Here is a 17,460-nt window from a genome sequence, read left to right on the forward strand (position 1 = left end):
TGGATTGTTGTGGCTCACATGCACATGTGTGTGCATGTGCAGGAGAGGTATAAATGGCATCACCCAGATTCCCAGTCTCTGACTCTGAAACTCTGCATTCTTACCAATTGGCAATCAAGCCCTCCTTTGTCTCTGGCTTCCAATCACTGCCCACTTCTACACTGCCCATGTCCAAGCCGTCAGTCTGCCAGGCAGCACCTCCCTTCCAAATTTTATCTCAGATGTGGCTGTTTCTAAACCCCTTACTTCTGAGGGCCCTGTGGCTTGGACCCACTCCAACTCTCTAGGGGAGGGTCTCACTAAGCAATGGTCAGGTGCTGGCTTGCCCCCGGGAACATTCTTGGGATCACACTGCTGCAGAGGCTCAGTGGTTGTGGCCAGTGCTAGCTTGCCCCAGAATAAGATTGTGCAATTGTTGCCTGGCAGTGGTTCAAACATTATGGTAAATCACAACATACAACCAGCTCCAGGTTTCACTGCATCCTGGCATCTTTGTTCCAATACCAGCAATCATGTTCTCTGTGGTCTGCTGGGACCTTCACCCGTGGGGAAGTCATACAACCTCTACCAAATGCTCTCCCGGCAGGGGAACCACTTCTCCCTGTGTGACCTGCAGACTCCTTGGACCTCACTGCCTGCTCCTGGGGATTAGCCCTTCCCACCAGAGCACCACCAGGTAATGGGCTGCGGCATTTCTGATGCTGCTCTCCCCTGTTTATAGAGTCCTAATGGTATTGAAACCCTCTTCTTTCTCTCTTTCTTGTTCAGTCATTTGTGGGTGTTTCTACTCTTTCCTTTCTCTCCAGCTACTTTTGGGGAGAATGGGTTTCCTGTACTCTCCCCCCTTTCTCTGTCCTCTCTCTGCAAATATAGCTTCCTACCCTCTGCTGCTTCTCTCTCCCCCAGTTCACCTCTCCATGCCATGTACCTGTAGAGTTCTGTGGCTCAAGTTATGCAGATTGTTGTGTTAATCCTCAGATCAATTTTCTAGGTGTGCAAAATGGTTTGATGCTGATCTAGCTTCATTTCAGGGACGAGAGAAACAGGGAACTTCCATGCTGCTCTGCCATTTTGGCCTTTCCTCTCTATCCATTCACCTATTGTAGGACACTTTGGTTGTTTGCAGTTCGGAGCAATTATAAATAAAGCTTCTATGAACATTCCTGTAGGGTTTTGTGCAGATAGTTTGACTTCTCTGAGATAAATGCTCAGGAGTGTGATTGTTGGGTTATATAGTTAGTGTAAATTCAGTTTTTTTAAGAAACTGCCAACCTATTTCCCAGAGTGGCCTTATCACTTTAAATTCCCAATGATATATGATATATATGTATCAATATATACAACTATATATATGTATATAATAATGTATGAGAGTTTCTCAGCATATCTGTCAGCATTGGCATTGTCACTATTTTTAAATAGGCTTTATTTTTAGAGCAGTTTAAGGTTTGTAAGAAAAATTAATCAGAAAGCACAGAATTCCTATAAATCTCCTGACCCCATATACATACAGCCTACCCACACACTAACAGTGTCTCCACTATCAACATCCCACAGCAAAGTGGTACATTTGTAATAATCAATGAATCTACATTGACACATCATTATCACTCAAAGTTCACAGTGTTCATTAGGGTTCCCTTTTAGTTATGAACATTTTATGGATTTTGACACAAGTATACTGACATGTATCAACTATTATAGTATCATAGAGAATAGTTTCACTGTCATTAAAATCCTTTGTGTTCCACCTATTCATCCATTCCTCACCCAAGCTCTAGCAATCATTGATCTTTTCATTGCTTCCATAGTTTGGCCTTTTCCAGAATGTTAAATCATACAATATGTACCCTTTTAAGATTGTAAATTATACTTAATAATAAGCATTTAAGTTTCCTCCATGTATTTCCATGATTTCAAAGCTGTTTTTTTTTTTTATTGTTTTAGCACCGAATCCTAGTCCACTACATGGATGATACACCACAGTTTACTTATCTATTAACCTACTACCATGGGTTAAATTATGCACTCCCCCTCATAAACACATGTTAAAGTCATAACCTCTCATACCTCAAAATGTGACTATACTAGGAGATAGGGCCTTTAAAGAGGCAATGAAGTTAAAATTAGGTCATCAACCTGGATCCTAATCCAATATGGCTGGTGTCCTTATGAGAAAATATTAGGACATAGACATGCACAGAGGGAAGACAATGTGAAGACACATGGAGAAGATGGTAATCTATAAACAAAGGAGAGAGGTCATCAGAAGAAACCAACCCTGCTAACATCGTGATCTTGGATTTCTGGTCTCCAAAATTATGAGGAAATACATTTCTGTTGTTTAAGCTACCCCATTTGAGGTACTTGGTTATGGCAGCCTTATCAAACTAATAGAACTACTGAAGGACATCTTGTTTGCTTCCAAGTTTTGCAAAAATGAATTAAACTCCTAAGAGAATATGTGTGCAGGTTTTTGTGTGTTAAGTTTCAATTCATTTTAGTAAATACCAAAGAATGTGATTGCTGATCATAGAGTAAGAGTACATTTAGTTTTGTAGGAAATTGCCAACTTGTCTTTCAGAGTAGCAGCACTCTGGAAGTGCTGGAAGTTTTACATTCCAGTGTATAAGTGATCGAGTTACCCTGCATCTACACCAACACCGATTCTTGCCTGTTTTTTTTTTTTATTACAGTTGTCCTAGTGGTTGTAAAGTAGAATCTCATTGTGATTTTTATTTGCATTGATATTGGCATCTTTTCATGTGCTTATTTACCATTTGTATACTCTCTTCTATGAAATGTTTCTTCAGGTCTTTACCTGTTTTCTAATTGGATTGTTTTTTACTATTGAGTTTTGAGAGGTCCTTATATATTTGTCATTAAGAGTCTCATCCAGATATGTGATTTGCAAATATTGTCTTCAAAGCTATAGCTTTTTATTCTTTAACAGGCTTTTTCGTTTGTTTGTTTGTTTGTGTGTTTGTTTTATTTTGTTTTGTTTTTTTGTGTGTGTTTTCTTTTTCAGAGCAAAGGTTTTTAATTTTGTTGAAATTTGGTTTCTTCCATGAATCATACTCTTAGTATTATGTTTAAGAACTCTTCACCAAATCTTAGTTTCTAAAGATTTTCTCCTACACTTTCTTCTAAAAGTTTTATAGTTGGAGGCACCTGGGTAGCTCAGTTGGTTAAGCTTCTGACCCTTGATATTGGCTCATGGTTCATGAGATTGAACTCCATGTCTGACTCTACATTGATAGCACAGAGCCTGTTTGGGATTCTCTCTCTCCCTCTCTCTTTCTGCCCCTCCCCTGCTCACTTATGCACTAGCACTCCCTCTTTCTCTCTCTTTCCTCCAAAAAAAAAATTAATTAAAAAAAATAAAATAGGGGCGCCTGGGTGGCGCAGTCGGTTAAGCGTCCGACTTCAGCCAGGTCACGATCTCGCGGTCCGTGAGTTCGAGCCCCGCATCAGGCTCTGGGCTGATGGCTCAGAGCCTGGAGCCTGTTTCCGATTCTGTGTCTCCCTCTCTCTCTGCCCCTCCCCCGTTCATGCTCTGTCTCTCTCTGTCCCCAAAAAAATAAATAAACGTTGAAAAAAAAATTAAAAAAAAAAAAGAAAAAAGAAAATAAATAAAAGTTTTATAGTTTTACATTAAAAAAAAAATTTAATGTTTATTTTTGAGAGAGAGAGAGAGACAGAGCACAAGTAGGGGAGGAGCAAAGAGAGAGGGAGACACAGAATCTGAAGCAGGCTTCAGGCTCTAAGTTGTCAGCACAGAGCCCGACATGGGGCTTGAACTCACAAACTGTGAGATCATGACCTGAGCCAAAGTCAGATGCTTAACTGACTGAGCCACCCAGGTGCCTCTATAGTTTTACATTTTATATTCAAGTCCATATTCCACATTAAGTTAATTTTTATGTAAGACATGAGATATAGGTTAAAGTTTATGTTTCTACTTTAGTTAAGGATATCTAATTGTTCTAGCACCATCTGTTAAAAATATTATCCTTCCCTCACTGTATTTCTTTGCTATGTTTGTTAAAAATCACTTGTCTACACTTGTATGGGGGAATGTCTCTATTCTCCTTATTGTTCCATTGATCTCTGTGATACTCCCTCTACCAATAACATACAATCTTGATTACTGTAGTTATATAATAAATCTTGCTATTGGGTAGAGTGATTCCTTCCCCTCTTCTTTTTTGACAAAATGTTTTAGCTCTGCACTTCCTTTACATTTCCATATAAACACTGCACTTTTATATATATTCATTTCTCCCTGAACAAAAAGAGTATATCAGTGAACCAGTTAGGATGCATAGCAAATATTTCAAATCTGAGATTTCAAAATATAAAGCTGTTGTATGTCTGTGTGTGTGTGTGTGTGTGTGTGTGTGGTATAGTTGTGGTAAGAGAGTGGAAGTGTTCCTTATTATAGCATATATTGATTTGCTGTTTATAATTGGTGTACATGAATTATAGTCTACTGTTTCTTTAACCAAAGTCACTGTATAATATCAATTGTAATTTATTTTGCCAGGTCATTGGTATGCATTTAATAAGAATGAATAAATGATTTCTCAATAAATATAACCAGATGGTAAGCAACATCTTCATTGACAGAAGGATAGCATTTGCTTTACCATATATTAATAAATTAACTAGATGTCTCATATAAGTGGACATATAAGTGCAGTTTTCAGTGCAGCTGAAAATGAGGAAAGAATTAGGTACTTGTATATTCGTGATTGTAGTGCATATATTGTGGCCTCTTGACCATATATAAAGGGAGGAAGAATCCACTTCTGAAAATTTTGTATTATTATTATTATTAAACACAGATTGTAAGTATAGAATATAAGACAAAAGGGTTCTTTAGTTTCTCCTCCAGTGGCTAATCAGTTCATAACAAGTCAGACTGTTAACCATAAAAACTATGTCCTGTTTTTCTGTTTCTTCTCCCCGATCCTGGTTTTCTTAGTCTTTTACCTTACCTACTTCCTTGCGGAATCCCATGTAGTCTCTTCTAGATCCTAGACCCAGATAAGAATCATTCCATTAGGTTGAGATTTTCTTTCCTTCCATCCTGAGAGTTAGAGACAAGATAAGAAGTAGGTGTGGTTGGAGGCTTGCTTCAGTGTAGCCTTGGGGTAACTCAATTTATTTACAAGACAGACAAACATGTTTTTCTAGTGTTTTTTCACATTTTTAGTAAAATCTTGAAACCTATTACTAAAATAATTTTCTGCCACTTTATCAGGACTAAACAAACATTGTTTTTTTTTTAATGTTAGCTTAGTGTGGTCCATGAACTCTGGAAGGAAGATGGGTATGTATAATTCACCCCAACCTAGCTGAGGAATGGGGGATGTTTTTTTTTAATCCTGCTATAGTATTTTCCTAGGAAATTATAAGAAAAATTTTTTTTCCATATCTCATGTGTCTGCATTTATGCAAAGAGTCATAGACCACAGAAGACATTCACATGTTAGTGATTAATTTTATCCTCATGAACTATTGTTGAGGTAGGGAAAGGGGAAATTAATATTGTTATTCAAATTCTGGAAATGAAGAAACTGAGGCCTTAGTGATTATGCAAGGTTAGAGAAGCAGAACTTCTGGCTCCAAGGTAACAGAAACTGTCTAAAACACTGTATTGTCTTCTTGCATAATGCCAAAACTTCATGGATTAGTAACTGTAAAAATAAAACTACAGAATGTAACACTTTATGAAAGAAACGAAAACATTTTGATCAGTGAATACAGTGAATATTCAGACTTGATGTTATAGGTTTGTGCATTATATTTTCAGATTATTTAAATACTCCAGAAGCCTAATTTCTTTGAATTATGACCACATGAAACAGTTTTCAATATCTAAAAGTCTCCACACTCCAAAGAAGACTAGTTCTTGACAATGCAACAAAGAAAAAAAAAGTAAGAGAAAGCAACAGAAAAGGGATGGGAGAGAAGGGAAAGAAGGAAGGAACGGAGGGAGGGAGAGAGGGAAAAAAAGGAAAGAAGAAAGAAAGATAACTGAAAATATTAGTCAAATATGTTGCTTATTAATGGTATTAGTTTGTTTAAAGTATAATAAGTTTTAATGATTAAGTTGTTTCACCCAGCTGAGAGCTATTGATTAAAATAAATGTTTACTGCTCGGGGATTGTTAAGAAGGTGACTGGGGTCAGACACAAAGGATTGTTTTATAACCACTGAGACTCCAGTTTGTGTCTCACCTCTTAGACTTAATGCACAGTCTGGTACAAGCTCTCATAGGAAACAGAAGCACAGACCCAGCAAGACTTACCATTTTCATATACAGTGCTAGACTAATATAAATTGATTATACACTACTTCATTGCTGAAGAGAAAAATCTATAGCTACTAATGGATTTTGCTTTTAGTGTTGAAAGTCACAGAAATATTATATTCCTGACCTTGAATATTAGTTAATTTCCCTTTAGTGACCACTTTGGTAAATAAAAAAAAAAAACCCACAAGCGGCTAAAAGGTTCCTATAAAATTCAACAACCATATGTTTAAAGAAAATAAAGTGGACTTTTATGTCAGGGGTGTGGTCTCTCATATGACAGCTTTGGTAACAACTAGAGATTATTATTCTAGTCACCTACACTTACCCTGATGGTGGCCCATGACACAATTCAGTTTATTCTGCAGGAAAATCCTGAATGATCAAAGCATACACAATCATATCTTGTACATAGGGAAATATAGTCAATCCTGTTTATAGTGTTGGAAAAATATAGTCTGAATCTGTCCTCATTAGGAAAATCATTTAAACATTCAGTGTATGAAATATATATACATACATATATTATATATAAATAAATAAATGGTTTAATTTCAGAAACACATGTTCTAATTCACAAATGGAACCAATCTGAATGCCATTAACTATTTGTCCCTGAAGGGAAAGAAATTTAGCAAGTGTCTTAAACCCTCTGTTGAGGTAACCTTACCTGTTAACTAAGACAATAAAAGGTACTTTCCTCAAAGGGAAATTTTGGATTTATTTAAGTGTTTTTAAATGTACAAAAATAAATTATAAGCACTGTCCAATCTAAAGCAAAATACATTTACAACTCCAATAAAATGGAAACTAATGTAACTGACAATGTTCACTTGGTCTTGTGCATAAGAATTGGAAGTTTGGATTCAGAAGATCTAGAATAAGTGGATTGCAGAGATGGCCCCTATCTTTTGCCCCTCCTGTATTCACCTGTTTTGCCATAGCATAATTTTTCAATCCCTTCCCATAAGCATGAGAGTAGACATAATTACCATCCCTGGGTTCATCCATGAATAACACTGGCAATGATATGTTCATTTATATGACACAAAGAAAAGATTAAAATGGGTTTATACAATTGAGTGCATTCTTACACTTGTCCTCTAATACTGCCATGAAAGGACATACCTGGGCTAGACTGATGAAGGATGGGAGACATAGGGAGTAGAGTTAAGGTTTCCCAGTTGCCCCCAGATAAGACCATGCTAAATCATTTGATAACCAAGTAACCACCAATCATGATCATTAGAGTTGCTTCTAGAACTTTTCTATTAATGTAAGCAATAAATTCCCATGATTGTTTGCCACAGAAGTTCCATGGTTGTTTGTTATACACCATTACTAAGGCTATAGAGAGCTGATGAAAAAAATGTACTGAAAGTGGGGTGCTACAGTAATAAAAATATGATTCATTGACTTGGTGACCAAGAGACAGGTAGTGAGAAAGAAACCATTAGAGGAAGTAGAAAAAACTTCCTCTACAACAGAAAGAAGAAAACTGTAACAGGAAAAGTGAAGAATGGTGACCTGTGTTATAACACTTTGACACATTTAGTAAAACTGTCACATATAACCTAGAAGTTAGAAAATGCACCTAATGAACTTTGGGACTTCACTTAAGAAATGTCCAAGGAAAGTACTTAGAACACCCTCCTCTTGCTTTTAGTTGTTCATGGTAAGTTTCTACAGGAAAAAATAAAGACTAAAAAAATGCCAGTTTTCAAGCAATGTATAGTGGGAGTGTGGAGACCTTGGAAATTTTGGAAACTGTTAGTCTGGAAAATAAAACCATTCACATTCCCAGCCTCTCAAACAAGTAAAAGATTATCATATTAACACTTTGCCTCAGGAACAAGGATCTTTGAGACTTTTTGTTGAGACCTCTGGATGAATTAAACTGGTGCCTTGCAGACCTTCTCAGCTGGACAAATAAACTCCTAAGAATCTTAATTGTGTCATTGCACAGCAGCTTGACACGTCAAAACCACCAGGAATTAAATCTAGAGATAAAGGAATGTCTCAAAAACATTTGGGATGCAGCCTGCGGTGTATGTAGTGGACTCAAAATCTGCTATATAGAAAACCCACACAGTTTTCAAGGTGGTTACTTGCAAAAGCACTACTAGCTTTTTTTAAAAAAATATAATTTATTGTCAAATTGGCTAGCAAACACTGTGCCCAGTGTGCTTTTGGTTTTGGGGGTAGATCCCCGTGGTACAGCCCTTACATACAACACCCTGTGCTCATCCCAACAAGTGCCCTCCTCAATACCCATCACCTATTTACCCTCTCTCCCACCCTCCATCAACCCTCAGTTTGTTCTCTGTATCTTAAGAGTCTCTTATGGTTTGTCTCCTTCTCTCTCTGTTTGTAACTATTTTTCCCCTTCCCTTTCTCCATGGTCTTCTGTTAAGTTTCTCAAGATCCACATATGAGTGGAAACATGATATCTGTCTTTCTCTGACTGACTTATTTCACGGAGCATAATACTTTTGAGTTCTATCCACGTTGCTGCAAATGGCATTATTTCATTTTTTCTTATTGCCAAGTAGTATTCCATTGTATATATAAACCACATCTTCTTCCATATATAAACCACATTCATCAGTTGCTGGACATTTTGGCTCTTTCCATAATTTGGCTATTGTTGAAAGTGCTGCTATAAACATTGGGATACATGTGCTCTATCCATGCACTCTTGTATCCCTTGGATAAATTCCCAGTAGTGCTATTTCTGGGTCGTAGGGTAGTTCTATTGTTAATTTTTTGAGGAACCTCCACACTGTTTTCCAGAGTGGTTGCACCAGTTTGCATTCTCACTAACAGTGCAAGAGGGTTCCTGTTTCTCCACATCCTCGCCAGTATCTGTTGTTTTCTGACTTGTTAATTTTAGCCACCCTGAGCAGTGTGAGGTGGTATCTCAGTGTGGTTTTGATTTGTATTCACCTGATGATGAGTGACGTTGAACGTCTTTTCATGTGTCTGTTGGCCATCTGGATGTCTTCTTTAGAAAAGTTCTATTCGTGCCTTCTGCCCATTTCTTCACTGGATTATTTGTTTTTCAGGTGTTGAGTTTGGTAAATTCTTTATAGATTTTGGATGCTAACCTTTATTCCAATATGTCATTTGCAAATGTCTTTTCCCATTCTGTTGGTTGCCTTTTAATTTTGTTGATTCTTTCCTTTGCAGAAAAAGCATTTAACAAAATACAGCATCCTTTCTTAATAAAAAACCCTCAAGAAAGTTGGGATAGAAGAAACATACCTAAACATCATAAAAGCCTTGTATGAAAATCCCACAGCTAATATCATCCTCAATGGGGAAAAACTGAGAGCTTTCCCCCTGAGATCAGGAACACGACAGGGATGTCCACTCTCACCGCTGTTGTTTAACACAGTGTTGTAAATCTTAGCATCAGCAATCAGACAACAAAATGAAATAAAAGGCATCAAAATTGGCAAAGCAGAAGTCAAACTTTCACTTTTCGCAGACGAATGATACTCTACACGGAAAACCTGAAAGACTCCATCAAAAGGCTGCTAGGACTGATACATGAATTCAACAAAGTCACAGGGTACAATATCAATGTACAGAAATCAGTTGCATTTCTATACGCCAATAATGAAGTAACAGAAAGAGAAATCAAGAAATTGATCCCATTTACAATTGCACCAAGAACCATAAAATACCTAGGAATAAACCTAACCAAAGATGTAAAAGATCTGTATGCTGAAAACTATAGAAACGTATGAAGGAAACCGAAGAAGACAGAAAGAAATGGAAAAACATTCCATGCTCATGGGTTGGAAGAACAAATATTATTAAAATGTCAATACTATCCAAAGCAATCTACACATTCAATGCAATCCCAATCAAAATTGAACTAGCATTCTTCTCAAAGCTAGAACAAACAATCCTAAAATTTGTATGGAACCACAAAAGACCCTGAATAGCCAAAGTAATATTGAAAAAGAAAACTACTAGCTTGTCTTAAAGGAACTTAGCCATCCCCATATTAGAAAATCAAGGTAGAATCAAGAAACATACCCCACTCCAGCGTAGGGGAACCTGGCAATATTTTCCCTGGAAGGGTTTCAGACTTGATATGGATTGGTGACTGCTACAGTGCCCATTATTTTTCTTTATTCAAAAGAAAGTGGATTTTGTAATTATTTTCTCCCTGACTGAGTGGCACAAAACAAACCTTTATTGTGTTCATGGATTTTGTGGTTCAGAAATTTTGGCTAGAAACAGTAGAGATAGATTCTCTCTACTCAACAATCTTTGGCATCTCAGCTGGAGGACTGAAAGCTAGGGACCATAATTATCTGAAGACTTATTCACCAAGATGTCTGGTAATAATTTCTAGTGGGGACCTTAGCTCTATCTATTGGGTACATCTTAACATGGTCTTCCCATGTGGACTTGGCTTACTCACAACAGAGTGGTTGGGTTCTGCCAGAAGTATTTACTGAGACCATTTTTAAAGATATAATCTGCCATACAGTTTGTGTTGTTTAGGGCCAATTTGGTTTTGTATTTTGTAGTTTTTCTCCAAATCAAGAGAACCCACATCCAAACCTGTTTAAGATGGTAAGATTTTGGACCTTGTGAGATTAATGCTATAACTGGATGATATTGAGGGTTGGGGATAGAGTTGAACATTTTTTTTGTGTTAGACATTATTAAGTAATTGACGCTATGAGTGAAAACTATATTAACTTGTGCTAATAGATCCAATTGTTTCTCCTTCCCTGTACCTGCAACACTCTGCTATGTAAAGCTTTTCAAAGCTTTCCTAGTGTAGGCGTAGGAAGTATTGATATAATTCCCCTCCCTTGGGCTTGGCCACGTCTCATTTCCTGACCAGGGAATTGTTAGCCAACATGATGCAAACAGAAGCTTAGAATGGTTTAGTACAACAGTGTTTGTCCTTGCTATTGCCATCAGCCATCAGCATGAGAAGGACCTGAGTAGGCCTGCCTATAAGAAGATGGCAGATGTGGAGCAGAGCCAAGCTGACCCAGTCATTCCAGATAATCTAGCCTGCTTTCACCCAGAAATGAATTGAGTCCCACCAAAACTAGCAAAGCTGATTGCTGACCACCTGGAAGCACAAATTTAGTAAACGCTTGTTGTTATGGGACAATGAGACCCTGTATTACTTGTTACGAGACTTTTGTGGCAAAAAATAAACTGATATCCATAGATCAGATACCAAATAACATCTGATGAAAGGTAAAAATGAATGCAACTGTTACATCAGGAAGGCACATCAGGGCTAATTAACTTTTCAGGTTTTCCCATGTACTGTATTTATTGGGCACATGCTTGAGAAGCAGAAACTTACTATTCAGGGTGAAATGCTTACAGGTACACATATCACACTCACATCCTATCAAGCTACAGAGAAGTAGTGAGCATCTGTATGAGACAGCTATTTGTACCAGTAAGCAGAGCCATCCAACAACTTATCTGTAGAATGGAGTTGATGTTAACTAGAATATCAATGATTTTTGCACATCTGCCTATGAAATCAAATTTACATCCTTAACATTTTACTGTAGGAAATTTCCCATTTAAAAATAAGAGACCAATGAAGCACTTTGCAATGAAAGGGCCTATATAGAAAAAATGAGAACTACTTTACAAATCACAAATGAGCCTCAATTGTAGATGCACCTTTGGTTAGAAGACTATGAAAAATAACTATGCATATGTTAATAATAACATACACCATTGTTCCTCATAATTTAGATATATCACAGAAACTGAAGAAACAGTTTTACAATGCTAAGAAAATCTGAATGAAGAGAAAGGAAATCACTTTGTGTGCGTTATTCTCCTATTCAGAGAGATTATTAGGATAATTCAGCGCTACTCTAGGGGGACACATTATTCCTAGTTTGAAACATTCGTCTATTTCAAACAACATTGATTAAATTAGGCACTAAGTAGTAACCTAAATGATAACATTTTCAGACCATCCAAAGCATCTTCTTTAGATGTGTGTCTAAGCTCATGTACATCTTTTCAAAAATCTTTGCATATTCCTTCGGGACTAGGAGAAATCCACTGGCATTAAATTTCCAATCGCTGCTGAAAACCATAAAAAAGAGTCAAGTGGCAATTTCAGACAAATGAATGAGGAGACAGGCTCTGGATTCAGACAACCAAGTTAGAAGCTCCAACATTAACCACCTGATAACACTGAGCAACTTAACCCCTCTGTGCCTCAATTTTTGAACCTGTAAAATGTGAGTATAATTGTGCCTACATCATATGATGTAGTGAGGAGTGAATTAATATAATGCCTCGCACATGATAAGCACTAAAAAAATGCGAGCTATTGGTACATCTAAATGTAATCATACAGTTCAGTTGCTTGACCATCTTTGATTATATATTAGAATCATTATGCATATCTATGGAATTAGCAGTATTAGATATTAATCATTAATTCCCTGACATTAAATCCAACGGTATTACTTTTGTCCTGTGTCTCAGTGTAAATTATCTTCCCAAATAGTTACTGCTTTATCTCTAGAAACCCTTCTTGTATTATTAAGGAATAACATTACCAACTATGTGAAAAAAAAGTTACTCTCACTATAAAGATAAAGGAATTCTCACCTGAGCCCTGATACTACCTTATTGTAGAACTTCTGGCACATCGCTTATCTTTTCCTCAGTGCATGTGAAATGGAGAGGCCTGTACTGGAGACTACAGAGGTTTCTTCTGAATCTAAAACTATAAAACTACTTGCATGTATTTAGAAGAAGCACAGGAGTTAGCATCAGACAAATATGAATGTGAATTCTAGTTTAGTTCCTTGCTCTCTGGGACTCCATCTTTTCCAGGGTTAATATATAAGGTTCTTATAATGACTGATATGTGTAAAGTGCGTGTCAATGAGTGGTACATATGAGCACTGAAACACTGATTGCTAAGGCATGTCATGGTAATAAAGGTCTGAGCTCTAGAATCAGACCTCCTGGGTTTAGATCTCAGCTCTTCCACTTGGAAGCTGACTAAAGTCTTTAAATTCAGTTTCTTAGCTCAGTTTCTTATCACTTTCTCATCTGTAAAATAAGAATAATAATGGAATTTTCTTGAGAGGACTGTTATGATGAGTAAAAGAGATAATGTGCATAGAGAATTCAGTATGATTAGTTATTATTCCTCTTCCTATTATTATGATAAATATACATTTATTCCAGAGCTGTTTGCTACTTCTTATGGATTCTCTATTCACATTTTCCTACACCGCTTTTTTTTTTTTATCAGAGAAATGTCATTCAGTAGTAGATTAAAGGTCAGGAAAAATACAGCAAGGATTAAGAATCCAATGAACACATTTTAATTGGCAACTTGAGGAATAATAATTTTTGCATTCTGCTAGATACATTTTAGAGAAATATACATGATTTTCCCTTTTTCCCTGGCACCTATTTAGCCACATTTGCCTCCCAAATATGCCTCCCACTATGTAGATGTTTGGCATGGCATTTTCCATCCAGTGGTATTTTTAGAGGTGATTTTGGCAAAATGCCCACTTAGAGAGATCATGTTCAATGTAAGCAGATGAGCACTGTAAGCATCGAGTCATTTTGTGTGGAGGTTAGAGTCCTCTGTAGAGCAGTGATTAATGCCAGGGTCTATTATAAACCTCAGTGTACCTTTTATGCCCGTATATAAAAGAAACATCCCTTCATAAGTTTTCTATCCAAAGGCTATCCAGATGGGTGTCAAGTGATACCCTGGTTCCCAGGTCTTCACTAAATACAATTTTACTCATGTATATTTATGACTTTTCTATAAGGTGGGTTTTCTACATGTATTTTTTTTCTTCATCTGAAAGGGAATTTTATTTTTCTTTCTCTTCTTTTCAATAAAAGCACATGGTTGATGTTATTTAAAGCCTAATGTCCCACAGTGGAGTAGTATATGAGGTCATAAATGGCTCTAGCAGTTATCAAAAGCCTCGGCTTCAACCCGAGCATTTAATCATCTGTAAAAGCCAGTTATAGGCTCATATACTTCCCCTCCGTGAACACTATTCCTCTTATGTGACAAGGGAAAAATATTTTTAAAAAACAGATTAAACAAACCACATCATCCAAAAATTAATAATGAACTATTTTTACCCATCTCATAAGAACTCATAAGTTTCATACTTTTGCTGACTTCTTTCAATATGCATTAATTATTTAATGTCTGTTCAGTTCTTGGAAGATGGTATGCAATATATAAGTGCTAAGTATTATTAATGGTGTTATGTGAGGTTAGTTTGGAAGCATGAATTAGATGAAGAATAGCATAAAGGAATGTATGATGGGGAAAAGAAACAAGATTTGTGATTAGGCACATGTCAGCTCAGAGAAGATTTCCTTCTGAGAAGAGGGGTCTATTTACACTTTCTGAGTTTTGATTGGTCAAAATGGCTTCTTTCATAGATTTAAGAAGGATGTATTATACTGATGCTGGAAATTTGCATAAGGAAGAGTGCCATGCTTCATACAAAGGAGGAAGAGGTTACTAACCCACTACTGAGAAAAAAAGCATTTTAAATCATTTGTTAAAAAATAAGAATGATACATTTATAGTCATACAGAATTTCTCAATTACTTCCCATTTCAAACAAGGATGTCCATTATATAGATCACAAATACACACACACACACACACACACACACACACACACACTCCCCAGAATCAGCACTGTAGTTGATATGCCCTGGTATAAAAACTTTCTGTGGACTCTGTGAGGTTTGAAACCATAGTCTATGTTTTATAACATAGTTAATTGATCACAAGACACCCTCCAGTGAATAAAACAAAAGTTTTTTAAATCTTATATTTTCTGTACTGCAATAGTGAATTCCACCTCTGCTCCCCTCAATATTTTGTAACTGAACCTCCATCTATTTCAAAATAAATAAGTGTAAGTAATTTTCAAATTCTAGAGCACTGTATGAGCATTGTTTAATTTCTACAATTTAGTGTGAATATAAATATTTTATGGCTTAGGTATTGGACCAAAAATGGAGAGATGCAATTTATAATGATTTTGATAACAGAGATTCATTTGTGCAGCCAATTTGATCCAGGCATTTTCTCTTTTCTGTATTCATGTCAACTCTGCAGTCTCTCCCTTCCCTTCTAATTATACTCTATTGTTTTTCTTGGGGAGTGAACTATGAAGAACACTTTTGCTTGTTGACAGAAATGAAACTGAAGAATATTTTCATGGAAGATTTATGATACATAGCCAATTACATCTGGATTGCAGATAGCAAATTAGTTTTGGATTTGTCTCATTCAAAAATCATTGACAAGTGTGATTCATCATAATAATTTTACAGAGGAATCATAGCAGATCATGGCCTGCACCACAAACGATGCTGTTATCACAATCCATCATGATTAAATACTGGTCTAGAGTTAGATGAATGAGAACTTGGAATAATATATAAACATTGATAATTAGATGTTGATTTGAAGTAGGGGATGTGGAACCTTGTGTGGTACTACTACCTTACTTAATACTGAGCAGATTAAAAAATTTTTGTGCTTGTTACTTTTGAATTCTATTAGAATCCTCATGAAAATTCTGCCTGAAACTTACAAACAAAAGTCTGTTAACTTCCTATTTAAACACTGTTAGAATAGGCCCTATTGAAATGATTGCCTGTGATGTTATCCATCTTTTATGACAATTCTAAGAAATGCCAGATGAGATTTTTAAAGTTTCAAACATAAAAAAAAAAAAATTCCCCCCAAAAGGGTATGTTCTTCTCTAGGCCTGATTTATTTCCCCTGAGCTAGAAAAGCAGTACACAACTCAGTTCCCTGTTCTCAAATAGATCTTCATAGATCCTGACTGAAAAAAAAAATGTTAATCTCTGCCTCCTCGGAAACTCTCCTAATGATTCTCATGTCTCCTTGAGTTCGTAATTTATTTACTCATTCAATAAATATTTAGTGAGTATCCTATGATGTGTCAGGTACTGTTCTAGGTACTGGGAACACAACATCAAGAAAACATACAAAAATGTCTGCCTTCTTTGAGCTTACACTATAGTGGGAAGAATCAGAAAATAAGCAAAATAAATACGTTGATGATACTTTGCTGTTGGAGAAAAATAAATCACCAAAAATAGCGTTTAGGGAGTATGAAACTGAAAAAGAGTCCACAAATCTTGAAATATGCTACTTAGGTATGTGCAGATGGAACTGAAAAATTCTTGGTTCTTTCTTCATTGCATGCCCTAAAAAAAAGTAATTGAGTCAACCATGCATGAAGCCTTTCAAATGCTGTCTGCCTATTGGATCTGCTCGCTAGCTATCCACTGGCTTTGCTCAGAAAGAGCCATATTTTATTGAATTACTGTTTGTAATGTGGACAGGATTATGGTTAGAGTACCTAACAGACTATCTTTAGCACTGAAAAGTCCTGTCTCCTCATTGTACCATGGAGTAAATTTTATAAAGATAGATAAAATGGCTTACAATTCCATGACAGGGAAATCAGCCTAAAACCTGGCCTAAATTTCAAAACTCCAAGTTCAATATTCCCTGCTGTAATTATGCCCATTCTACTGCCTATCTGTGCTTAACATACTGGATGCCCCACTGCAGCTCTCCACCCCACAGCTGGGTAGCATTTTTTCCTCATAAATATCCAGCCTGGAAAGGTTTAAGATAAGGGTACATTTCTTCAGGGGCTCTAAGCACCAACAAGATAATTTATGGTGCATCCTCAAGTTATTAAAAATTAAACAATCTTAATACATAAAATATGTATAAAGAAATTCAGAGTTATTTTTCCCAGATGATGTATTTGATGGTTTATTTGCAATATCAAGCATCTAATTATTTAAAAGCATCTAATTATTTAAATTATTATTTTTATTGGTTCCGATTGACTAGTGTTCTAGTTCATACTGATTTTGCCCGTTGGATGATCTTTTACTGATGAGCAGAATCCAGCCCTTTCTTTATGATGCTATTTCACCATTTTTAATAAATATGGTATGACTACGACTGGCTAAGCATGCACCAAACTCACTTCACTCTTCCCTTAGACTACATTTTAAGCCTCCTTTAAAGTCAGATGTAACTATATTTCTAGTATTGG

This window comes from Prionailurus bengalensis, chromosome B1 (assembly GCF_016509475.1).
Source record: "Prionailurus bengalensis isolate Pbe53 chromosome B1, Fcat_Pben_1.1_paternal_pri, whole genome shotgun sequence".
Lineage (NCBI taxonomy): Eukaryota > Metazoa > Chordata > Mammalia > Carnivora > Felidae > Prionailurus > Prionailurus bengalensis.